Source organism: Entelurus aequoreus, linkage group LG09, assembly GCF_033978785.1.
Source record: "Entelurus aequoreus isolate RoL-2023_Sb linkage group LG09, RoL_Eaeq_v1.1, whole genome shotgun sequence".
Taxonomy (NCBI): Eukaryota; Metazoa; Chordata; class Actinopteri; order Syngnathiformes; family Syngnathidae; genus Entelurus; species Entelurus aequoreus.
The window spans coordinates 65361740-65387847 of record NC_084739.1 but is presented as its reverse complement, the minus strand read 5'-3'; the positions used below and the strand labels follow the sequence as shown (position 1 = coordinate 65387847).

Sequence of the window (26108 nt, the reverse complement as noted above, 5' to 3'; positions counted from 1 at the left end):
CTTTAAAAGTCTTATATAAGTGTTATAATGAAGGCAACACATGATGTAAGTATCTATATTAGCCTACTATCAAAATGCCTTTAAAAGTCCTATATAGGTGTTATAATGAAGGCAACAAAGGATGCAAGTATCTATAATAGCCTACTATCAAAATGACTTTAAAAGTCTTATACAAGTGTTATAATGTAAATGGAGTATTTTTGGTGGTTTTTCAAAGGTTATTTATTGGCAGAATGTCATAATGACAGCCCAAATTTAAAAAAAAGTGCATTTCCCCTTTAAGACGTATTCTACTCGTGTTTTTGTGCAAACAAAGCAACTTGGACTTCAGAGGTTCCATTGCATTTGCAGCATGCAAATATACTTTTAACACACGGCACACGTGTGGAATAAAACGCTGAATAATAATTTGTGGCCGCCCCCGCCTTCGCCACCCCAGGCTTGATAAAACATAACAAAACATATTTACCTGGTTACGCGGCAAAGGTGTCGGGAGCCACCCGGGTTCCGGCTCGCACAATTTCCGAGTCGCCTCAACTTTGCGGGGAAGCTACTTCACAGCTTGAGATGAGGTGAGAGCGAGCGTTGGAAGTTTAAACACTTCTCACGTTCCCCGGCAATAATCACACGAGCTTGCGCTGTTCAAAACAAAAGAATCAATTTTAGGTGTCGCGCCATTAAAACACCAATTAGGCGCATCACACCCAGCGTCTACTAACGCCACCATCATTACGGCTGTGGAGAGACGCAAGTATTATGACTAAATATGCACAGGGATAACACAAATACAATTTACCGGGAGTTCTACTCACCTTTTTGCAACGTTGATATTGTTTTACTCGTCTTTGCATGCACTTTTCACACACTACATGTACAAAACCCAACACCGGTGAAGTTGTCACGTTGTGTAAATGGTAAAAAAAAAAACAGAATACAATGATTTGCAAATCCTTTTCAACTTATATTCAATTGAATAGACTGCAAAGACAAAATATTTAATGTTCCAACTGGCAAACTTTGTTATTTTTTGCAAATAGTAGCTCATTTGGGATTTGATGCCTGCAAGAAGTTAAAAAAAAAAGCTGGCACGAGTGGCAAAAAAGACTGAGAAAGTGTCAATCAGGTTCAAACACTGATGACATCTATTAATCAGACAAGAAGCAAGGAATCATGCAGAGACAGAGTTCAATTTACCTCATGAGGAGAACGCATGGAGCTGCACACTTAGTCACAGCCTCGCCCGACGCTCTAAGGTTCAGCTCCTGCGTCCATATATTATGCAAAGCAGGTCCAGGACGCACGATACGTGACGGAATGTGCTGGGGGCCTTGTGATTTCGCCCCGCTTCGTCTGCATCTTATCTTCGTTGAGGTCCTTGAAGTCTCCGCTTCGTCTGCGTGCTGTCATCTTATCTTCGTGGAGGTCGCTGAAGTCCGTGGCTGTTAGCGGGCTAAAACAAAGATAACATGAGGTGTGGTCTTTGTCCTTGCACAGATTAGAAAAAGTCCAACTTGAGCACAATAGCTAAATAACTAAAGCAACGGACGTCAAGCATACTAAAGTTAGTGTGATAATATATACATAATTATTCTAACAGAAAGTTGAGGAATGCTCGTCAAACACTTATTTGGAACATCCCACAGGTGTACAGGCTAATTGGGAACAGGTGGGTGTCAGGTTCAAACACTGATGACATTTATTAAACAAGACAAGAAGCAAGGAACCATGCTGAGACAGAGTTCACTTTAGCTCATGAGGAGAACGCATGGAGCTGCACACTTAGTCACAGTCTCGCCCGACGCTCTAAGGTTCAGCTCCCGCGTCCCGCTATTTATTCAGGAGTTCCACGGTCAACAACACTAAGGCCGCCTTTAACGGGAGTGCTCACATATATTATGCAAAGCAGGTCCAGGACGCACGATACGTGACAGAATGTGCTGGGGCCTTGTGATTTCGCCCCGCTTCGTCTGCATCTTATCTTCGTTGAGGTCCTTGAAGTCTCCGCTTCGTCTGCGTGCTGTCATCTTATCTTCGTGGAGGTCGCTGAAGTCCGTGGCTGTTAGCGGGCTAAAACAAAGATAACATGAGGCGTGGTCTTTGTCCTTGCACAGATTAGAAAAAGTCCAACTTGAGCACAATAGCTAAATAACTAAAGCAACGGACGTCAAGCATACTAAAGTTAGTGTGATAATATATACATAATTATTCTAACAGAAAGGTGAGGAATGCTCGTCAAACACTTATTTGGAACATCCCACAGGTGTACAGGCTAATTGGGAACAGGTGGGTGTCAGGTTCAAACACTGATGACATCTATTAATCAGACAAGAAGCAAGGAATCATGCAGAGACAGAGTTCAATTTAGCTCATGAGGAGAACGCATGGAGCTGCACACTTAGTCACAGCCTCGCCCGACGCTCTAAGGTTCAGCTCCTGCGTCCATATATTATGCAAAGCAGGTCCAGGACGCACGATACGTGACGGAATGTGCTGGGGGCCTTGTGATTTCGCCCCGCTTCGTCTGCGTGTTGTCATCTTATCTTCGTTGAGGTCCTTGAAGTCTCTGCTTCGTCTGCGTGCTGTCGTCTTATCTTCGTGGAGGTCGCTGAAGTCCGTGGCTGTTAGCGGGCTAAAACAAAGATAACATGAGGCGTGGTCTTTGTCCTTGCACAGATTAGAAAAAGTCCAACTTGAGCACAATAGCTAAATAACTAAAGCAACGGACGTCAAGCATACTAAAGTTAGTGTGATAATATATACATAATTATTCTAACAGAAAGTTGAGGAATGCTCGTCAAACACTTATTTGGAACATCCCACAGGTGTACAGGCTAATTGGGAACAGGTGGGTGTCAGGTTCAAACACTGATGACATCTATTAAACAAGACAAGAAGCAAAGAATCAAACAGGGACAGAATTCAATTTGGACTCAATATTGAGGAGAGTCGCCTGTACACTGTACCCTTGTACCGTATCTCAGCCCGCTCCAGCGAAAGATTGTACTACTCCTTCTTTATTTGACTCTCTCCGACCACATGACCACCGCTGCTTCCAGAGGGAAGTGGGTCGTAAACAGCGTTGCCTTTGGTTACCGAACAGTTCAAAAGGAGAGGTCGTAAAATAGTTCGAAAAGACGTTCGTAAAAACCAGTTCAAAAAGGAGGTTCAAAAAGAGGTCGTCTGGAAATTGGGCAGATCCTGTCTTCTCTCCGATTTGAAGTCCTTGGGTTAGAACAATATCTTTCTGTTGATCACCAAACATGAAAGAACACAGAAAACCCTTCAAGTGGCTTTCCCACCTTACACAGTGGAGTTTTACCAGCCTTCTTCTTGGTAGGTTTCAAAGACAGCTTTTTGTCTTCTCACCAGACCCTCAATGTTTTGTGATAATTTAGACACAATTATTCTAACAGGTGGGTGCCATGATTGGGTATAAAAGCAGCTTCCGTGAAATGCTCAGTCGTTCACAAACAAGGACGGGGCGAGGGTCACCACTTTGTCAACAAATTGTTTAAGAACAACATTTCTCAACCAGCTATTGCAAGGAATTTAGGGATTTCACCAACTACGCTCCGTAAAGAGAATCTGGAGAAATCACTGCACGTAAGCCATGATATTACGGACCTTCGATCCCTCAGGCGGTGCTGCATCAAAAAGTGACATCAGTGTGTAATGGATATCACCACATGGAAGACTTCAGAAAACCACCGTCAGTAACTACAGTTGGTCGCTACATCTGAAAGTAGACTGGGCTTTCTGCTCCGCCGCTCCCAGTCTGTGGAACGCTTTCCCTGACCACCTGAGGGCACCACAGACTGTGGATGCTTTTAAAAAAGGCTTAAAAACCCTTCTTTTTAAAAAAAAACTTTTTTTTTTAGATATATGCATACTAGTTTCAGCTATTTGGCTGATCTAGTTTTTATTTTTATTTATTTTTTATTATCTTTTTATTGTATTTATTTTTTATTTTTTATTATTTATTTATTTTTTAATACACTGTAGCACTTTGAGGTCGTTTACTCAATGTAAAGTGCTTTTTACAAATAAAATCTATTATTATTATTATTATTATTATTATTATTATTATTAAGTGCAAGTTAAAACTAGGGATGTCCGATAATGGCTTTTTGCCGATATCCGATATTGTCCAACTCTTAATTACCGATACCGATATCAACCGATACCGATGTCAACCGATACCGATATATACAGTCCTGGAATTAACACATTATTATGCCTAATTTGGACAACCAGGTATGGTAAAGATAAGGTCCTTTTTAAAAAAAATTATAAAATAAAACAAGATAAATAAATTAAAAACATTTTCTTGAATAAAAAAGAAAGTAAAACAATATAAAAACAGTTACATAGAAACTAGTAATTAATGAAAATGAGTAAAATTAAGTGTTAAAGGTTAGTACTATTAGTGGAGCAGCAGCACGCACAATCATGTGTGCTTACGGACTGTATCCCTTGCAGACTGTATTGATATATATTGATATATAATGTAGGAAGCAGAATATTAATAACAGAAAGAAACAACCCTTTTGTGTGAATGAGTGTGAATTGGGGAGGGAGGTTTTTTGGGTTGGTGTACTAATTGTAAGTGTATCTTGTGTTTTTTATGTTGATTTAATAAAAAAATAAATAAAGAAAACGATACCGATAATAATAAAACCGATACCGATAATTTCCGATATTACATTTTAAAGCATTTATCGGCCGATATTATCGGACATCTCTAGTTAAAACTCTACTATGCAAAGCCAAAGCCATTTATCAACAACACCCAGAAACGCCCCCGGCTTCGCTGGGCCCCGAGCTCATCTAAAATGGACTGATGCAAAGTGGAAAGGTGTTCTGTGGTCTGAGGAGACCACATTTCAAATTGTTTTTGGACGTCGTGTCCCGCGGACCAAAGAGGAAAAGAACCATCCGGATTGTTCTAGGCGCAAAGTGTAAAAGCCAGCATGTGTGATGGTATGGGGGTGTATTAGTGCCCAAGACATGGGTAACTTACACATCTGTGAAGGCGCCATTAATGCTGAAAGGTACATACAAATTTTGGAGCAACATATGTTGCCATCCAAGCGACGTTACCACGGACGCCCCTGCTTATTTCAGCAAGACGATGCCAATCCACGTGTTACAACAGCATGGCTTCGTAGTAAAAGAGTGCGGGTACTAGACTGGCCTGCCTGTGTGGTGCAATATGAAGCCTAAAATACTAAATAGTGAGCATTTTGAACAACTTAAGCTGTACATCAAGCAAGAATGGGAACTAATTCCACCTGAAAAGCTTCAAAAATGTGTTTCCTCAGTTCCCAAACGTTTACTGAGTATTCCACACTACAAAATAATAATAGTAGGTCTGATTGGCACTGACTGATGGCTCAATATTGGCAATACGGTATTGGAAATGGGAGAGTTGTATCAGGACACTCCTAGAGGGAAACAACACTGAAGTCAAGAAATATCCTGTAGCTCTAAAAGTTACAAAGGTCAAAAGTCTGCATGGCTCTCCTCTCTCCTCCTCCCTCCACGCTCGTCACCGTCTTTGCCAAGAAGAGTCTTCGACAAAAGTCAAAAGTGATGCATGTTAATCATAAAACGCAACGCTGACATCGCCAAGAAGGCACGCGAGTTGAGGGAACTGGGGGTGGGGGGGGGGGGGGTGCGGTTAACTTGGAGCGCCATCTGTAAAAACCTACAAGTTAAATGGAGGACAGGAGGAAGCTAAAGTTGTTGTTTTTGTCAAAGACACGAAGGAAGTGGAAAAATACAGAAGATGACATCATCTCGGCTGCAAGGAAATAAAAAAAACACAACTTGATGTACAAACCCCGTTTCCATATGAGTTGGGAAATGGTGTTGTATGTGAATATAAACGGAATACAACGATTTGCAAATCCTTTTCAAGCCATATTCAGTTGAATATGCTACAAAGACAACATATTTGATGTTCAAACTGATAGACATTTTTTTTTTTTTTTTGCAAATAATCATTAACTTTAGAATTTGATGGCAGCAACACGTGACAAAGAAGTTGGGAAAGGTGGCAATAAATACTGATAAAGTGGAGGAAAGCTCATCAAACACTTATTAGGAACATCCCACGGGTGAACGGGCTAATTGGGAACAGGTGGGTGTCAGGTTCAAACACTGATGACATTTATTAAACAAGACAAGAAGCAAAGAATCAAACAGGGACAGAATTCAATTTGGACTCAATATTGAGGAGAGTCGCCTGTACACTGTACCCTTGTACCGTATCTCAGCACGCTCCAGCGAAAGATTGTACTACTCCTTCTTTATTTGACTCTCTCCGACCACATGACCACCGCTGCTTCCAGAGGGAAGTGGGTCGTAAACAGCGTTGCCTTTGGTTACCGAACAGTTCAAAAGGAGAGGTCGTAAAATAGTTCAGGCTAATTGGAACAGGTGGGTGCCATGATTGGGTATAAAAGTAGATTCCATGAAATGCTCAGTCATTCCCAAACAAGGACGGGGGCGAGGGTCACCACTTTGTCAACAAATGCCTGAGCAAATTGTTCAAGAACAACATTTCTCAACCAGCTATTGCAAGGAATTTAGGGATTTCACCATCTACGCTCCGTGATATCATCAAAGGGTTCAGAGAATCTGGAGAAATCACCGCACGTATGCAGCGAGGCTGAAAACCAACATCGAATGGCGTGACATTCGATCCCTCAGGCAGTACTGCATCGAAAAGCGACATCAGTGTGTAAAGGATATCACCACATGGAACACTTCAGAAGACCACTGTCAGTAATTACAGCTGGTCGCTACATCTGTAAGTACAAGTTAAAACTCTACTATGCAAAGCCAAAGTCGTTTATCAACAACACCCGGAAACGTCCGCATCACAACATCTTCCTTCGTTTAAAAAAATAATTCTTATTTTGTTTATAAAGTCAGTAAATACATCCCTGGACACATGAGGACTTTGACTATAACCAATGTATGATCCTGTAACTACTTGGTATCAGATCCATACCTAAATGTGTGGTATCATCCAAAACTAATGTAAAATATCAAAGAAGAGAAGCACAAGTGATTATTACATTTTAACAGAAGTGTAGATAGAACATGTTAAAACAGAAAATAAGCAGATATTAACAGTAAATTAACTAGTAATAATAATTTTTACAGTTTGTCCCTCATAATGTTGACAAAATAATAGGTGTATAAATGACACAATATGTTACTGCACACGTCAGCAGACTAATTAGGAGTCTTTGTTTGTTTACTTACTACTAAAAGACAAGTTGTCTAGTATGTTCACTATTTTATTTAAGGACTAAATTACAATAATAAACATAATTTTACTTTACCCTAAGATTTTTTTGGTTAAAATAACGCCAATAATAAAAAATGTTGTGGTCCCTTTTATTTAGAAATGTATCAAAAGGTATCAAAATACATTTTGGTACCGGTACCAAAATATTGGTATCGGGACAACACTAATTTATACTGATATATTGGTGGATCTACACCTAACATCCACTGTAATGATACCAAGTACAGGAGCGTATCTAGTCGATACTACTATGATTACGTTGATATTTTTTCGCATCACACCATCTTTCGTTTAAAAATAATTCATATTTTGTTTATAAAGTCAGTAAATACATCCCTGGACACATGAGGACTTTGACTATGACCAATGTATGATCCTGTAACTACTTGGTATCAGATCCATACCTAAATGTGTGGTATCATCCAAAACTAATGTAAAATGTCAAAGAAGAGAAGAATAAGTGATTATTACATTTTAACAGAAGTGTAGATAGAACATGTTAAAACAGAAAATAAGCAGATATTAACAGTAAATTAACTAGTAATAATAATTTTTACAGTTTGTCCCTCATAATGTTAACAAAATAATAGGTGTATAAATGACACAATATGTTACTGCATACGTCAGCAGACTAATTAGGAGTCTTTGTTTGTTTACTTACTACTAAAAGACAAGTTGTCTAGTATGTTCACTATTTTATTTAAGGACTAAATTACAATAATAAACATACTTTTAATTTACCCTAAGATTTTTTTGGTTAAAATAAAGCCAATAATAAAAAATGTTGTGGTCCCTTTTATTTAGAAATGTATCAAAAGGTATCAAAATGCATTTTGGTACCGGTACCAAAATATTGGTATCGGGACAACACTAATTTATACTACTATATTTTTTCGCATCACACCATCTTTCGTTTAAAAATAATTCATATTTTGTTTATAAAGTCAGTAAATACGTCCCTGGACACATGAGGACTTTGAATATGACCAATGTACGATCCTGTAACTACTTGGTATCGGCTCGATACGTAAATGTGTGGTATCATCCAAAACTAATGTAAAGTATCAAAGAAGAGAAGAATAAGTGATTATTACATTTTAACAGAAGTGTAGATAGAACATGTTAAAAGAGAAAATAAGCAGATATTAACAGAAAATGAACACGTGGATTAATAATACATTTTTACAGTTTGTCCCTCATAATGTGTACAAAATAATAGAATAGTTAATGACACAATATGTTACTGCATACGTCAGCAGACTAATTAGGAGTCTTTGTTTGTTTACTTACTACTAAAAGACAAGTTGTCTAGTATGTTCACTATTTTATTTAAGGACAAACTTGCAATAATAAACATATGTTTCATGTACCCTAAGATATTTTTGTTAAAATAAAGATAATAATTAAATGTTTTTGTGGTCCCTTTAGTTAGGAAAGTACCAAATGTATCTAAATCATTTTGATACCGGTATCGGTACAACACGACTGACACTTATCATTACACCATGTACCAAATAAAATAGCTTCGAGGTCGGTAAGCACAACCAGGACTATTCCGTACATTAGGCGCACCGGGTTATAAGGCGCACTGTCCATTTTTTTGAGGGGGAAAAAATATATATTTTAAGTGCGCCTCATGGGAGAAGGCATTCGACCGTGTCCCTCGGGAAGTCCTGTGGGGAGTGCTCAGAGAGTACAGGGTATCGGACTGTCTGATTGTGGCGGTCCCCCTCCCTGTATGATCAGTGTCAGAGCTTGGTCCACATTGCCGGCGGTAAGTCGGACCCGTTTCCTAGTGAGGGTTGGACTCCGCCAAGGCTGCCCTTTGTCACCCATTCTGTTCATAACTTTAATGGACAGAATTTCTAGGCGTAGTCAGGGCGTTGAGGGGATCCGGTTTGGTGGCTGCAGGATTAGGTCTCTGCTTTTTGCAGATGATGTGGTCCTGATGGCTTCATCTGGCCAGGATCTTCAGCTCTCACTGGATCGGTTCGCAGCCGAGTGTGAAGCGACTGGGATGAGAATCAGCACCTCCAAGTCCGAGTCCATGGTTCTCACCCGGTAAAGGGTGGATTGCCATCTCCGGGTTGGGGAGGAGATCTTGCCCCAAGTGGAGGAGTTCAAGTACCTCGGAGTCTTGTTCACGAGTGAGGGAAGAGTGGATCGTGAGATCGACAGGCGGATCGGTGCAGCGTCTTCAGTAATGCGGACGCTGTATCGATCCGTTGTGGTGAAGAAGGAGCTGAGCCGGAAGGCAAAGCTCTCAATTTCCCGGTCGATCTACAATCCCATCCTCACCTATGGTTATGAGCTTTGGGTTATGACCGAAAGGACAAGATCACAGCTGAAATGAGTTTCCTCCGCCGGGTGGCGGGTCTCTCCCTTAGAGATAGGGTGAGAAGCTCTGCCATCCGGGAGGAACTCAAACTAAAGCCGCTGCTCCTCCACATGGAGAGGAGCCAGATGAGGTGGTTCTGGCATCTGGTCAGGATGCCACCCGAACGCCTCCCTAGGGAGGTGTTTCGGGCACGTCCGACCGGTAAAAGGCCACGGGGAAGACCCAGGACACGTTGGGAAGACTTATGTCTCCCGGCTGGCCTGGGAACGCCTCGGGATCACCCGGGAAGAGCTGGACGAAGTGGCTGGGGAGAGGGAAGTACCTCGGAGTCTTGTTCACGAGTGGGGGAAGAGTGGATCGTGAGGTCGACAGGCGGATCGGTACGGCGTCTTCAGTAATGCAGACACTGTATCGATCCGTTGTGGTGAAGAAGGAGCTAAGCTCTCAATTTACCGGTCGATCTACGTTCCCATCCTCACCTATGGTCATGAGCTTTGGGCTATGACCGAAAGGACAAGATCACGGGTACAAGCGGCCGAAATGAGTTTCCTCTCCCTTAGAGATAGGGTGAGAAGCTCTGCCATCCGGGGGGAGCTCAAAGTAAAGCCGCTGCTCCTCCGCGTCGACGTCCCACTGGGTTGTGAGTTTTTCCTTGCCCTTATGTGGGCTCTGTACCGCGGATGTCGTTGTGGCTTGTGCAGCCCTTTGAGACACTTGTGATTTAGGGCTATATATATAAATATTGATTGATTGATTGATTGACATGGAGAGGAGCCAGATGAGGTGGTTCGGGCATCTGGTCAGGATGCCACCCGAACGTCTCCCTAGGGAGGTGTTTAGGGCACGTCTGACCGGTAAGTCTTGGGTATGACGTTAAACTACATCCAGGCATGAGATGGGAGGTTGTGTGTGGGGTTAGTAAGTCCCAACTAACGTCTATAAAATGCACACAAAGAACCGTTTGCACCTTCTCTTGTGACTGGCGGGCAGTCAGCGCCATAAAGCTGAGCGGGTCCCTGGGTAATTGGGGCGCGGACAACCAACAGGACAGACTAAGTTCAACAGCCCAGTAAGGCAATTAGTCTAGGAGAAGGATCTCTGATATAAAATACCCCTTCCAACCCGCACCAAGCCAGCGTGGAAGGTGTAGGCTACTAACCAGCATGAAGAGTACGCCAAGAGCAGCTAGAGATCGTTCACTATGGCAGAAACATGCTGAGGCTTTCGTCCAGCAGTGGACTGACAACGGCTGGTGATGATGATGATGACCGGTAAGAGGCGTTGGGAAGACTATGTCTCCCGGCTGGCCTGGGAACGCCCTGGGATTCCCTGGGAGGAGCTGGACGAAATGGCTGGGGAGAGGAAAGTCTGGGCTTCGACCCGACCTCGGATAAGCGGAAGAAAATGGATGGATGGATTATAATCCGGAAAACACGGTACTTAAAAATCCTGGAGGCTAGGTTCTTTCAGTCGGATAGCAAGTACTGTAGGTCCTCGCCCTCCATGAGCATGGACACCTTGAGCCGCCATCGCTCCGCTAATAGAGAAGAGCATCAAGAGACTATCGATTGTGGTTACTAGCGCCCAGTCTTACCCCCGCGCCGCCCCACCCTCCCCTGCATGACACGCGGTTCAGCACTCCCCTTCGTGCCTGGCTGTCTTTTTAAATATTCATGACAAGGTTTTCTTTCCCCTTCTGCAGCCGGATATCTAATTGGGTCGTCAAAAGACACACAACATGCCCCTGAGCGGGACCGTGGCGGCGGTCATCTCCACACAGGATTCAGCCACGGGCCCAATTAGTGATTAGCATGGAGTTTTTTACATGGTTTTTTTTTTTGGGTGGTGGTCTTACCTGCCAGGCCACGGGACGCCGGAACCCGGCTTAAATCACTCCTTCCCCGCCTTTGAAGCTTCAAGGGCTGCCCCGTCCACGTGGTAATGACTGGGTGGAGAGCTGTGTAACAACATAATCATCAATTAGGGCAGGGGAAATGGCAAGAAGTGGGTATTTTAGCTCATTAAAACAACAAAAAAAAAAAGGTGTGTGTGGATTTATATCTCTTTTTTGACTCCCCTCTGTCAACGGCCATCTTTAAGGCTGATTTTTGCCTTTCATGACGAGCGAGAGAAAAGGCACTCCCAGGCAGACAAGGCCTAATAAGGGTTAAAATATGAATGACATTTTGCTCGCAGACTCGCTGGCATGGAAATTGGTTTGCCGCTGATTTGCTACCTATTGTCTGGCACGTCTCATGTCTGTAAATTATGCTGAATGTTTTTTTTTTTGTAACGCCGGCCATGATGGTTCAAATGAATGTCACGGAGTAGGAATAATAGCATGAATTCGGCCCTAATTAATGCATTTGTTTTTTTCCGCCAAAGTCGAGAAGAAGTAATAAACGCGGCGTCCTCCGGCGTTTCGGAAATTAAAATAGACACGATAAATTGGATTGGCGGCTAACAAGCTGTCACTTCCGCACGCTCCTCCTATAAAAAAAAACAAAAAAAAACGCCAACAACAAGCATGTGTTTGGTCCGATAAGTGACGTTTATTTGATATCGGGGATACCCGGTGGCTAATCAGGACCTGTGTGATACACGGATGACGGCGGCGCCACAACAAGGACGTACAGTAGCTCGCGTCTTCCGCAGCGTTCCAGACATTAAAAAGAATATCAGATTCCCCCAACTTCTTTGAGGATGCGCTGCCTTTGAGAGAAGACTTCTTTTGAGCATATCCCAACGTTTTCATCTCTCTCTTTTCATTTTTTTTTTTTTTGCCAATCTGTTTTTGAGCCATAAAGCCGGGCCTCAACACAAACTTAATGGCAGCTTGATAAATGAATGTAAGCGTTGAGGAAACGCCGTGCCGCTCGCTTCAGTCCTCATTGTGAGGTCGGAGTTTTACACGTGCTTGTAAACTGCGGAATGTGATATAAATACACGCACCCTTAAAATGTCAATTGCACTCATTTATTAACAAAAGTTTTCCACATTAATATAAAGATAATAAATTAAAGGGAAATATTTTGTTTGTTTCACAACACCTCAGTCACCTGTCATAAAGCATATCTAGCCTTATAACCGTGGCTATGATAACAAATCGATTTTTAGTAGAGATGTCCGATAATATCGGTCTGCCGATGTTATCGGCCGATAAATGCGTTAAAATGTAATATCGGAAATTATCGGTATCGGTTTTTTTATTATCAGTATCGTTTTTTTTAATTTTTTTTTTATTAAATCCACATAAAAAACACAAGATAAACTTACAATTAGTGCATCAACCCAAAAAACCTCCCTCACCCATTTACACTCATTCATACTCATTCACACAAAAGGGTTGTTTCTTTCTGTTATTAATATTCTGATTCCTACATTACATATCAATATATATCAATACAGTCTGCAAGGGATACGGTCCGTAAGCACACATGATTGTGCGTGCTACTGGTCCACTAATAATACTAACTTTTAACAGTTAATTTTACAAATTTTCATTAATTACTAGTTTCTATGTAACTGTTTATATATTGTTTTACTTTCTTTTTTATTCAAGAAAATGTTTTTAATTTATTTGTCTTATTTTATTTGATTCATTTTTTTCAAAAGTACCTTATCTTCACCATACCTGGTTGTCCAAATTAGGCATAATAATGTGTTAATTCCACGACTGTATATATCGGTTGATATCGGTATCGGTTGATATCGGTATCGGTAATTAAAGAGTTGGACAATATCGGCATATCGGATATCGGCAAAAAGCCATTATCGGACATCCCAAATTTTTAGTTGAGGGAAGTGTCAGGTTCAAACACTGACGACGTCTATTAAACAAGACAAGAAGCAAGGAATTAAACAGAGACAGAATTAAATTTGGCCCAATTGAGGAGAAATGTCTGGGCTGTACTCTTGTACGAAAGATTGTACGCCTCCTCTTTTATTTGTCCTTTCCCTGTTTCTAAGGGAGGGGGGTCGTAAACAGCCATCGGCTCTGATTACAAAACAGTTCAAAGAAAAGGTGCCTGGAGCTCGCGTCAGGTCCTGCTTCCACTCCGCTTTCTGTGGATTACAATACATCAAAGAAACCGACGCCTTCATGTCGCTCCCCATCCTACACAGTGGAGTTTTACAAGCCTTTTGCTTGGTAGGATCACAGACTGCTTTTGTCCTCTCGCAGGGCGAGCTGAACTCAATGTAACTTAGATACAATTATTCTGACAGGAAGTTCTTACATTCGTTTTAAAATCGTGTTTTTATCATCTTCGTCTTTTAGCAAAGGTAAAACCGTTTTTTTTAAAATCTTTTAACCTATTTGAACAAGTCGTGCATGCTTTCATTTCAAGTGGCCTGGACTACTGCAAGGCACTTTATGCTGGCATTGGCCAAAAAGCTCTCTCTCGGTTGCAGTTAGTCCAGAACACGGCAGCACAAATTTGAACAGGGGTCAGGAAACGCCAGCATATACCCTATTTTTCGGAGTATACACTATGTTTCTGTTTTTAACATTTTGATTTCTATTCATTGTTTTAATTGGTTTTACCCTTTAAAATCGTTTTTCATCATATTTGTTTTTATATTGGTTGTATATTTATTTATTTTTTTGTTTTTATTCAGTCATTGGTGGAGCTATGGATAATATTTGTATATTTTTTCTAATATTGTTGTGTACATTTTTCTTGTTTAAAAAGGTGCTATACAAATAAAGTGGATTGAGTGGATTGGATTGACACATTCAAACGCTCGCTTTTTTTCCCTTTCCATCCTTGCACGCTGCAACAAAGATGACGGGGAGAAGACGCTGTCGAAGGTGAGCCACGTAAATAAGACCCGCCCACAAAACGGCGCATCCTTAAGCGACTGTCAGAAAGCGACTTGAAGATAATAATAATAATAATAATAATAGATTTTATTTGTAAAAAAGCACTTTACATTGAGCAAACAACCTCAAAGTGCTACAGGGTATGAAAAAAATAATAAATCAATAAAAAATAATAAAAATAAAAACTATAACAGCCTAATAGCTAGAACTAGTATTCATATATCTAAAAAAAGGCTTTTTTTTTTTTTAAAAAAGAAGGGTTTTTAAAGGCCTACTGAAATGAATTTTTTTTATTTAAACGGGGATAGCAGATCCATTCTATGTGTCATACTTGATCATTTCGCATATTTTTGCTGAAAGGATTTAGTAGAGAACAACGACAATAAAGATCGCTGATAAAAAAAAGCCTTGCCTGTACCGGAAGTAGCGTGACGTCACAGGCTGAAGGACTCCTCACAATTCCCCATTGTTTACAATGCACCGAGAGCGATTCGGACCGAGAAAGCGACGATTACCCCATTAATTTGAGCCAGGATGAAAGATTCGTGGATGAGGAACGTCAGAGTGAAGGACTAGAGTGCAGTGCAGGACGTATCTTTTTTCGCTCTGACCGTAACTTAGGTACAAGGGTTCATTGGATTCCACACTCTCTCCTTTTTATATTGTGGATCACGGATTTGTATTTTAAACCACCTCGGATACTATATCCTCTTGAAAATGAGAGTCGAGAACGCGAAATGGACATTCACAGTGACTTTTATCTCCACGACAATACATCGACGAAGCTCTTTAGCTACTGAGCTAACGTGATAGCATCAGGCTTAAATGCAGATAGAAACAAAAGAAATAAGTCCCTGACTGGAAGGATAGACAGAAAATCAACAATACTATTAAACCATGGACCTGTAACTACACGGTTAATGCTTTCCAGCCTGGCGAAGCTTAGCAATGCTGTTTCTAACGACGCCATTGAAGCTAACTTAGCTACGGAACCTCGACAGAGCTATGCTAAAAACATTAGCTATCCACCTACGCCAGCTCTCATCTGCTCATCACGACCCGTGCTCACCTGCGTTCCAGCGATCGACGGTACGACGAAAGACTTCACCCGATCACCGATGCGGTTGGCGGCCCGGAGACGGAGGAAGTCAAGGTGAGGTCGTTCGGCTACCGTGTCTGCTATCCTCAAACTGGTCCTCCTGGTTGTGTTGCTGCAGTCCGCCGCTAATACACCGATCCCACCTACAGCTTTCTTCTTTGCAGTCTTCATTGTTCATTAAACAAATCGCAAAAGATTCACCAACACAGATGTCCAGAATACTGTGGAATTATGTGGTGGAAACAGAGCTTTTTGTATTGGATCCAATGGGGTCCGAATACTTCCGTTCACTCCGTGACGTCACGCGCATACGTCATCATACATAGACGTTTTCAACCGGAAGTTTAGCGGGAAATCTAAAATGGCACTTTATAAGTTAACCCGGCCGTATTGGCATGTGTTGCAATGTTAAGATTTCATCATTGATATATAAACTATCAGACTGCGTGGTCGCTAGTAGTGGCTTTCAGTAGGCCTTTAAGCCTTTTTTAAAAGCATGCACAGTCTGTGGTGCCCTCAGGTGGTCAGGGAGAGCCTTCCACAGACTGGGAGCAGGCGGAGCAGAAAGCCCCGGTCTCCCATTGTTTGTAGCTTTGTCCTCGGAGGTTAGCCTGTCTGATGGTCTTTAAAACATTATCTATGCAACATGTTGACCAAAGAACCACCATCACATGTTATGTAGACCAGTGGTCCCCAACCACCGGGCCGCGGTGGTTGGGGACCACTGGTGGTTGCGGACCGATTGGTACCGGGCCGCACAAGAAATTAAAAAAAAAATATATATATCTATATATATTTTATTTTTTTTATGAAATCAACATAAAAAACACAATATATACATTATATATCAATATAGATCAATACAGTCTGCAGGAATACAGTCCGTAAGCACACATGATTGTATTTATTTATGTAAAAAAAAAAAAAATTTTTTTTTTTTTTTTTTTTTTAAATACACCCCCCCACCGGTCCGTGGGACAAATTTTCAAGCGTTGACCGGTCCGCAGCTACAAAAAGGTTGGGGACCACTGATGTAGACCACAAGGAAGTCTTTTACATTTAGAAAAATAAAAATCATAATATGACTCCTTTAATGCGCCTTATAATCCGCACCGCTTTTTGTATGAAAAAAGATAAAAAATAGACCATTCATCGGCAGTGCGCCCTATGGTCCGGAAAATACGGTATTTAAGTTTTAATAAGGGTGCCTTTATTTGTAAAGTGGCACATTTTTCAGCACTGGTAGGATTATGCAAACACTTCTTTGTATCGCTTGATCTTTGTGTTTATTTTTGACCAACTTTGTGGTGACGCAACCACCAAATGAGAGTCATAAAGGTCAGCGCGGTGGTCGTGTTCGCGTCCAGGATATCCAATTAGAAGTGGCAAAACACTCTTCACACATAAAGAAACACATCTCCGTCTATCCACAAGTGTTGACTTTTTACACTGCAAAAACTGACATCTAAGTAAGATGAAATATCTCAAATAAGGCTGATATTTGCTTATTCTTCTCACTAAGCAGATTTTATGTTAGAGTGTTTTACTTGTTTTACGTGTTTTGGTGCTAAATGATCTCAGTAAGATATTACAGCTTGTTGCTGAGATTTGATGACCTATATTGAGTAAAACATGCTTGAAACTAGAATATCAACATTTAACATTTCAAACAATTTTGAACAGAAATAGTTCATGCACATTCAGATAAATTCTTCAAAATTATATATATATAAATATATATATATTCCTTGCGCATTAATTGGCTGAAAGAGCAGGCACTTGGCGCGATGATGTCATGTTATCGATGGGAAAATGCATTTTTAGACAATATGATTTGCTTGAGCGTTGCCCTTTTGCCTTTCCATTAAGAAAAATAAACTAGTTTTTAGTCTAAGTTTGCTGGTTTCAAGAAATGTAATGCCGAGCGCATATCATTATGTCAAGATAATGGCACTAGCATTTACTTCATTCAGGGGTGTCCAAAGTGCGGGCCGGGGGCCATTTGCGGCCCGCAGCTAATTGTTTACCGGCCCGCCACACATTCTGGAAATACTATTGTAAAAATAAAGAAGAACATTAAAAAAAGTGGAACGAGGTGAAATCTAACGAGAAAAAGTTGCAATGTTGACACAAAAGCTGCCATGCAGGCTGCATTTTTCTTTTTTTGCCATTGCTCCAAAAAATATAATAATGACAAAAAATCCATGTTATAATGAATTATTTTCAGGGCTCCAATTACTTCAAATATTTCACTTTAAAATGTTTTATATGGTAAATATTGCATATATTGTGTAGTAGCCATATAAAAACATCAAAGTTTTCTTTGACAAAAGCGCATAAAACAAACAAAATAATAGTTCCAGCATAAAATCGACAGATATATCTGAAGTCTCGTAACTTAAGCGTCGAAAGTAAAAGAAAAACCTAATAAAAATGTATCACTTTATGAGTGGGGCACCTTTTGGATCCCAAATATATTTAGTGATTTTTTATTCATCCTTTCACTGTGATTACTCAAAAATATGAAAGAATTAAAATCAATGGTGTCCTGCATTATTGATCTTTTAGGGCTCTAATTACTAAATACTGCATATTTCAGTTTTACTATAAAAAAAACTAAGTTGTTTTTGACAGAAAAGCCATAAAATTTTTTTTTTAATTTGTATTACTTTATATCAACTTGAAGTTGATATAGAGATTTACTGTAAGCGTTAAATAATTAAAAAATAATAATAATCTGACTTATTTTTAACATTTTAATGACTGAGACTAGGGATGTCCGATAATATCGGCCTGCCGATATTATCGGCCGATAAATGCGTTAAAATGTAATATCGGAAATTATCTGTATTGTTTTTTTTATTATCTGTATCGTTTTTTTATTTTTTATTAAATCAACATAAAAAACACAAGATACACTTACAATTAGTGCACCAACCCAAAAAAACCTCCCTCCCCCCATTTCTTTCTGTTATCAATATTCTGGTTCCTACATTATATATCAATATATATCAATACAGTCTGCAAGGGATACAGTCCGTAAGCACACATGATTGTGCGTGCTGCTGGTCCACTAATAGTACTAACCTTTAACAGTTAATTTTACTAATTTTCATTCATTACTAGTTTCTATGTAACTGTTTATATATTGTTGTACTTTCTTTTTTATTCATATAAATATATTTATTTATATTATTTTACTAATTTTTTTAAAAAGTACCTTATCTTCACCATACCTGGTTGTCCAAATTAGGCATAATGATGTGTTAATTCCACAACTGCATACATCGGTTGATATCGGTATCGGTTGATATCGGTATCGGTAATTAAAGAGTTGGACAATATCGGAATATCGGATATCAACAAAAAGCCATTATCGGACATCCCTAACGGAGACCCTTTATGGTCCCCGGGACCCCTAAAAGTAAAATAAATAAAAAATGCATATATTTTGTTATGGTTTGAAAATGAAAACTATCAAAATGGCCCCCACATGCTTTAATTTTTCCGTGTGCGGCCCTCAGTGGAAAAAGTTTGGACACCCCTGGTTTAATTTAAGAATATTTTTCAACATATTGAGAAAAAAGGTGTCATATTTGTTTTTGCTATTAAGAAAAGTGCACTTGTTATTAGTGAGAATATACTTATTTTAAGGTATTCTTTTTAGCTAATTTTACTTGTTTTGGAAAGCCTTGACAAGCCAAATTTTCTTGTTCTATTGGCAGCAAATTTTGCTTAATTCAAGTAAAATATCCCTAATTTTTGCATTTTTTTTCTTCTTGTTTTTGAACACTGACTTTTTGCAGTGTGGATTTAGGGAAAAGATAGCGAATCATTGTTGTGCAGAAGTGTGCATGAAGGTTACCTACTAGACCCCGCCCCCTTCTCCGCCTTAATTGCTCATTAATGAGATGGAAATATATTTCCGCCACAAAGTTGGGGAAAGATGCCGTCGCCGGGAAAAGCTCGCAAATCTAAACATTTGAAAAGGAATTAGTAACGGGAGCCTCCCATTCTTGTTCCCTGAAAGATTAATGCGCCGCATGTTCTATTTATGACGGGGGCCCGCTGTCACTCACTTTCAACGAACTAGCAGAAATTAAAAGTGACAGCGAGCTCATCAAGAATGAATGCCATTGTATTCTACACGGAGCGCAAAGACAAGACGGGAAGGATAATAATAATATTTTAAATAAAAAAAGGAGTTCCGCTGAGCTGGGAGAGATGCAGTGAATGAAGGAATGAGGGCAAGCAGACGGGAGAAAACGCAGAGCAAAGTACGCCGGTTAAAACTTTTATCCCCGCGTTACGCTTTTTGTCGCATTTTCTTGACGTTAAAGCGGCGCTGAGGCCTGCGGAGCACACGGAACGCGACAGACGCGCTGACGGCTCGGAGCCGACGTGCACACCATGACAAAAACTTCTCTTTTGTTGTTTACGCCGCTTGCAAGCGACTGCAGCAAAAAGTGGTAAATATATGTCAAATTGAAGCAACAATTCTAAATACTACCTTTAAAAATGACTAATCTTGCCACGGGACGCAAATATTGTGTGCCATTTATAAACAATATACCGTATTTTCCCGATTAGAAGGCGCACTGCCGATGAATGGTCTATTTTCAATCATTTTTCATATATAAGGCGCACCGGATTATAAGGCGCATTAAAGGGATACTGAAAGCCACTACTACCGACCACGCAGTCTGATAGTTTATATATTAATGATGAAATCTTAACATTGCAACACATGCCAATACGGCCGGGTTAACTTATAAAGTGCAATTTGAAATTTCCCGGGAAACTTCCGCTTGAAAACGTCGCGGTATGATGACGTATGCGCGTGACGTCACGAGGTCAAGGGAAGTGTTTGGACCCAATTCAAATACCTCTGCTTTCTTCGACAAAATTCCACAGTATTCTGGACATCTGTGTTGGTGAATCTTTTGCAATTTGTTTAATGGACAATGGAGACTGCAAATAAGAAAGTTGTAGGTGCGATCGGTGTATTAGCGGCTGGCTGTAGCAACACCAACACCAGGAGGTTGTGTTGTGTTTGAGCAGGATAGCAGACGCACTACCGTGAGTACAGCTTTGGCTTCCAAACATTTGATCGCTTGCCCGTACGTGCGTGTCGCTATGTGCATGTCACGTACGTAACTTTGGGGAAATATATGTTTCTTGCCGACTCTGATGGCGGCCGGGGTGTCGTCAAAAGCGTACAACGCCCGCCGCCGCATCTAAGTTAGCTTCTATTTTTTTTAGCTTCGCCAAGCTGAAAATTATTAACCGTGTATTTACATGTTCATGGTTTAATAGTATTGTTGATCTTCTGTCTATCCTTCCAGTCAGGGTTTTTTTAAATTTAGTTTCTATCTGCATTTGAGACTGATGCTATCACGTTAGCTCTGTAGCTAAGTTAGCTTCTATTTTTTTAGCTTCGCCAAGCTGAAAATTATTAACCGTGTATTTACATGTTCATGGTTTAATAGTATTGTTGATCTTCTGTCTATCCTTCCAGTCAGGGTTTTTTAAAATGTTGTTTCTATCTGCATTTGAGCCTGCTATCACGTTAGCTTCTTTTTTTTTTAGCTTCGCAAAGCTGAAAATTATTAACCGTGTATTTACATGTTCATGGTTTAATAGTATTGTTGATCTTCTGTCTATCCTTCCAGTCAGGGTTTTTTTAAATTTAGTTTCTATCCGCATTTGAGACTGATGCTATCACGTTAGCTCTGTAGCTAAGTTAGCTTCTATTTTTTTAGCTTCGCCAAGCTGAAAATTATAAACCGTGTATTTACATGTTCATGGTTTAATAGTATTGTTGATCTTCTGTCTATCCTTCCAGTCAGGGTTTTTTTTAATTTTGTTTCTATCTGCATTTAAACCTGCTATCACGTTAGCTTATATTTTTTTAGCTTCGCAAAGCTGAATATTATTAACCGTGTATTTACATGTTCAGTCACTGTGAATGTCCATTTCGTGTTCTCGACTCTCATTTTCAAGAGGATATAGTATCCGAGGTGGTTTAAAATACAAATCCGTGATCCACAATAGAAAAAGGAGAGTGTGTGGAATCCAATGAGCCAGCTTTTACCTAAGTTACGGTCAGAGCGAAAAAAAGATACACCCCGCACTACACTGTAGTCCTTCACTCTAAAGTTCTTCATCCACGAATCTTTCATCCTCGCTCAAATTAATGGGGTAATCGTCGCTTTCTCGGTCCGAATGTCTCTCGCTCCATTGTAAACAAAGCGGAATTGTGAGGAATCCTTTGTCTTGTGACGTCACGCTACTTCCGGTAGGGGCAAGGGTTGTTTTTTATCAGATACCAAAAGTTGCGAACTTTATCGTCGTTGTTCTCTACTAAATCCTTTCAGCAAAAATATGGCAATATCGCGAAATGATCAAGTATGACACATAGAATGGATCTGCTATCCCCGTTTAAATAAAACAAATTCATTTCAGTAGGCCTTTAAAGGGGTCATATTATGATTTTATTTTTCTAAATGTAAAAGACTTCCTTGTGGTCTACATAACATGTGATGGTGGTTCTTTGGTCAAAGTGTTGCATAGATGATGTTTTTCAACCTTTTTAGAGGCAAGGCACATTTTTTTTCATTAAAAAATACGGAGGCCTCACCCACCACCAGCAGAAAACGTTAAAAAATGAAACTCCACCAGGTTGTCGTGCCTTGTTTTGAGTTTGTTTGTGTTTTCCTGTGTGTAGTGCTTTAGTTCTTGTCTTGCGCTCTTATTTTGGTGGCCCTTCCTGTTTTGTTGGTGTTTCCCTGTAGCAGTTTCCTGTCTTCCTTTGTGTTAGCAAGCAAGGCTATTTAAGTTGTTGCTACCCTTCTTTGTGGGGACATTGTTGATTGTCATGTACGGGTGTACTTTGTGGACGCCGTAAGTTTTTGCTGTCGTCCAGCATTTTGTTTCTGTTTACTTTGCAGCCGGTTCAGTTTTACTTTCGCTTTGCATAGCCATTGCCTTTTCCTTTTCCTTTTGTTCATTTTTGGTTTAAGCATTGCATACCTTTTTACCTGCACGCTGCCTCCCGCTGTGGTCTGCATATTGGGATCACAACATAACCGTCCTCGTCTCACCCGACACATTCCAACTTTTATAGAGCAAATATCTACCTGCTGCCACCTGCTGACGTGGAGTATTACGTGGTTACCCTGCCCAGTTCTACACAGCACAGACACTAAGCAACGGCACATTATTTGCAGATTATAATTATTGATTTGCAAAAAATATTTTTTGGACCAATTTGGTGAAGTTGCATCATTTCCCACGGCACACCAGACAATATCTCACAGCACACTAGTGTGCCACGGCACAGTGGTTGAAAAACACTGGCATAGATTACCGCATTTTCCGGACTATAGGGCGCACCGGATTATAAGGCGCACTGCCGATGAATGGTATATTTTCGATCTTTTTCATATATAAAGCGCACCGGATTATAAGGTGCACTGCCGATGAATGGTCTATTTTCGATCTTTTATCATATATAAAGCGCACCGGATTATAAAGCGCACTGCCGATGAATGGTCTATTTTTGATCTTTTTTCATATATAAAGCGCACCGGATTATAAGGCGCATTAAAGGGGTCATATTATTAAAACAAAATTCTAAATGTTAAAGACTTCCTTGTGGTCTACACAACATGTGATGGTGGTTCTTTGGTGAAAGTGTTGCATAGATTACCGTATTTTCCGGACCATAGGGCGCACCGGATTATAAGGCGCATTGCCGATGAATGGTCTATTTTCATTCTATTTTCATATATAAAGCGCACCGGATTATAAGGCGCACAGCCGATGGTCTATTTTCGATCTTTTTTCATACATAAGGTGCACCGGATTATAAGGCGCACCACCGATGAATGGTCTATTTTCAATCATTTTTCATATATAAGGCGCACCGGATTATAAGGCGCATTAAAGGGGTCATATTATTTAAAAACAAATTCTCAATTTAAAATACTTCCTTGTGGTCTACACAACATGTGATGGTGGTTCTTTGGTGAAAGTGTTGCACAGATTACCGTATTTTCCGGCCCATAGGGCGCACCGGATTATAAAGCGCATTGCCGATGAATGGTCTATTTTCATTCTTTTTTCATATATAAAGCGCACCGGATTATAAGGCGCACAGCCGATGAATGGTCTATTTTCGATCTTTTTTCATACATAAGGTGCACCGGATTATAAGGCGCACCGCCGATGAATGGTCTATTTTCAATCATTTTTCATATATAAGGCGCACCGGATTATAAGGCGCATTAAAGGGGTCATATTATTTAAAAACAAATTCTCAATTTAAAATACTTCCTTGTGGTCTACATAACATGTGATGGTGGTTCTTTGGTCAAAGTGTTGCACAGATTACCATATTTTCCGGCCCATATGGCGCACCGGATTATAAAGCGCATTGCCGATGAATGGTCTATTTTCGTTTTTTTTTTCATTCATAAGGCGCACCAGGTTATAAGGCGCACTGCTGATGAATGGTCTATTTTCGATTTTTTATCATATATAAGGCGCACCGGATTATAAGGCGCACTGCCGATGAATGGTCTATTTTCTATCTTTTTTCGTATTTAAAGTGCATCGGATTATAAGGCGCATTAAAGGGGTCATATTATGATTTTATTTTTCTACATGTAAAAGACTTCCTTGTGGTCTACACAACATGTGATGGTGGTTCTTTGGTGAATGTGTTGCATAGATTACCGTATTTTCAGAACCATAGGGCGCATGGGACCATGTGGCGCACCGGATTATAAGGCGCATTAAAGGGGTCATATTATTTAAAAACAAATTCTCAATTTAAAATACTTCCTTGTGGTCTACATAACATGTGATGGTGGTTCTTTGGTGAAAGTGTTGCACAGATTACCGTATTTTCCGGCCCATAGGGCGCACCGGATTATAAAGCGCATTGCTGATGAATGGTCCATTTTCGATTTTTTTTCATTCATAAGGCGCACCGGGTTATAAGGCGCACTGCTGATGAATGGTCTATTTTCGATCTTTTATCATATATAAGGCGCACCGGATTATAAGGCGCACTGCCGATGAATGGTCTATTTTCGATCTTTTTTCATATATAAAGTGCACCGGATTATAAGGCGCATTAAAGGGGTCATATTATTAAAAAAAAAATCAAAATGTAAAAGACTTCCTTGTGGTTTACATAACATGTGATGGTGGTTTTTTGGTAAAAATATTGCATGGATTACCGTATTTTCCGGACCATAGGGCGCAGGGGGCTATAAGGCGCACTGCCGATGAATGGTCTATTTTAGATATTTTTTTAACATATAAAGCGCACCGGATTATAAGGCGCACTGCCGATGAATGGTCTATTTTCGATCTTTTAGCATACATAAGGCGCACCGGATTATAAGGTGCATTAAAGAGTCATATTATTAAACAAAAAAATTTTAAATGTAAAATACTTCCTTGTGGTCTACACAACATGTGATGGTGGTTCTTTGGTGAAAATGTTGCATACATTATCGTATTTTCCGGACCATAGGGCGCACCGGATTAAAAGGCGCATTGGCGATGAATGGTCTATTTTCGATCTTTTTTCATATATAAAGTGCACCGGATTATAAGGCGCACTGCCGATGAATGGTCTATTTTCAATAATTTTTCATATATAAGGCGCACCGGATTATAAAGCGCACTAAAGGGGTCATATTATTATTTTTTTAATTCTAAATGTAAAATACTTCCTTGTGGTCTACACAACATGTAATGGTGGTTCTTTGGTGAAAGTGTTGCATAGATTACCGTATTTTCCGGCCCATAGGGCGCACCGGATTAAAAGGCGCACTGCCGATGAATGGTCTATTTTCGATCTTTTTTCATACATAAGGCGCACCAGATTATAAGGCGCACCGCCGATGAATGGTCTATTTTCAATCATTTTTCATATATAAGGCGCACCGGATTATAAGGCGCATTAAAGGGGTCATATTATTAAAAACAAATTCTAAATGTAAAATACTTCCTTGTGATCTACACAACATGTGATGGTGGTTCTTTGGTGAAAGTGTTGCATAGATTACCGTATTTTCCGGACCATAGGGCGCACCGGATTATAAGGCGCACTGCCAATGAATGGTCTATGTTCGATCTTTTTTTAATATATAAGACGCACCGGATTATAAGGCGCATTAAAGGGGTCGTTTTTTTGTTTTTTTTAATTCTAAATGTAAAAGACTTCCTTGTGGTCTACACAACATGTGAGGGTGGTTCTTTGGACGAATCTACACAGTGGCCTCGGGGATAGGGTGTCCGCCCTGAGATCAGTAACACTTATGTAAGACTTTTAAAGTCATTTTGATAGTAGGCTAATATAACTAACATAGACACTTACATCACGTGTTGCCTTCATTATAACACTTATATAAGACTTTTCAAGTCATTTTGATAGAAGCTAATATAGACACTTACATTAGGTGTTGTCTTCATTATAACACTTATATAAGACTTTTAAAGTAATTTT

The 26108-nt window shown here is 40.1% G+C and overlaps 1 long non-coding RNA gene across 2 annotated transcripts in view; it reads right to left on the bottom strand.

Moving 5' to 3' along the window:
* Nucleotides 1-26108, bottom strand: part of LOC133657629 (uncharacterized) — a 256487-nt gene that overhangs the window by 106407 nt on the left and 123972 nt on the right. For both annotated transcript variants that reach the window (XR_009827305.1, XR_009827304.1), the window contains 4 exons: nucleotides 11515-11616; nucleotides 1889-2629; nucleotides 1195-1450; nucleotides 470-638 (listed from right to left, as the gene is read on the bottom strand). This is a non-coding gene — a long non-coding RNA (uncharacterized LOC133657629). The remainder of the gene's footprint in view (nucleotides 1-469; nucleotides 639-1194; nucleotides 1451-1888; nucleotides 2630-11514; nucleotides 11617-26108) is intronic.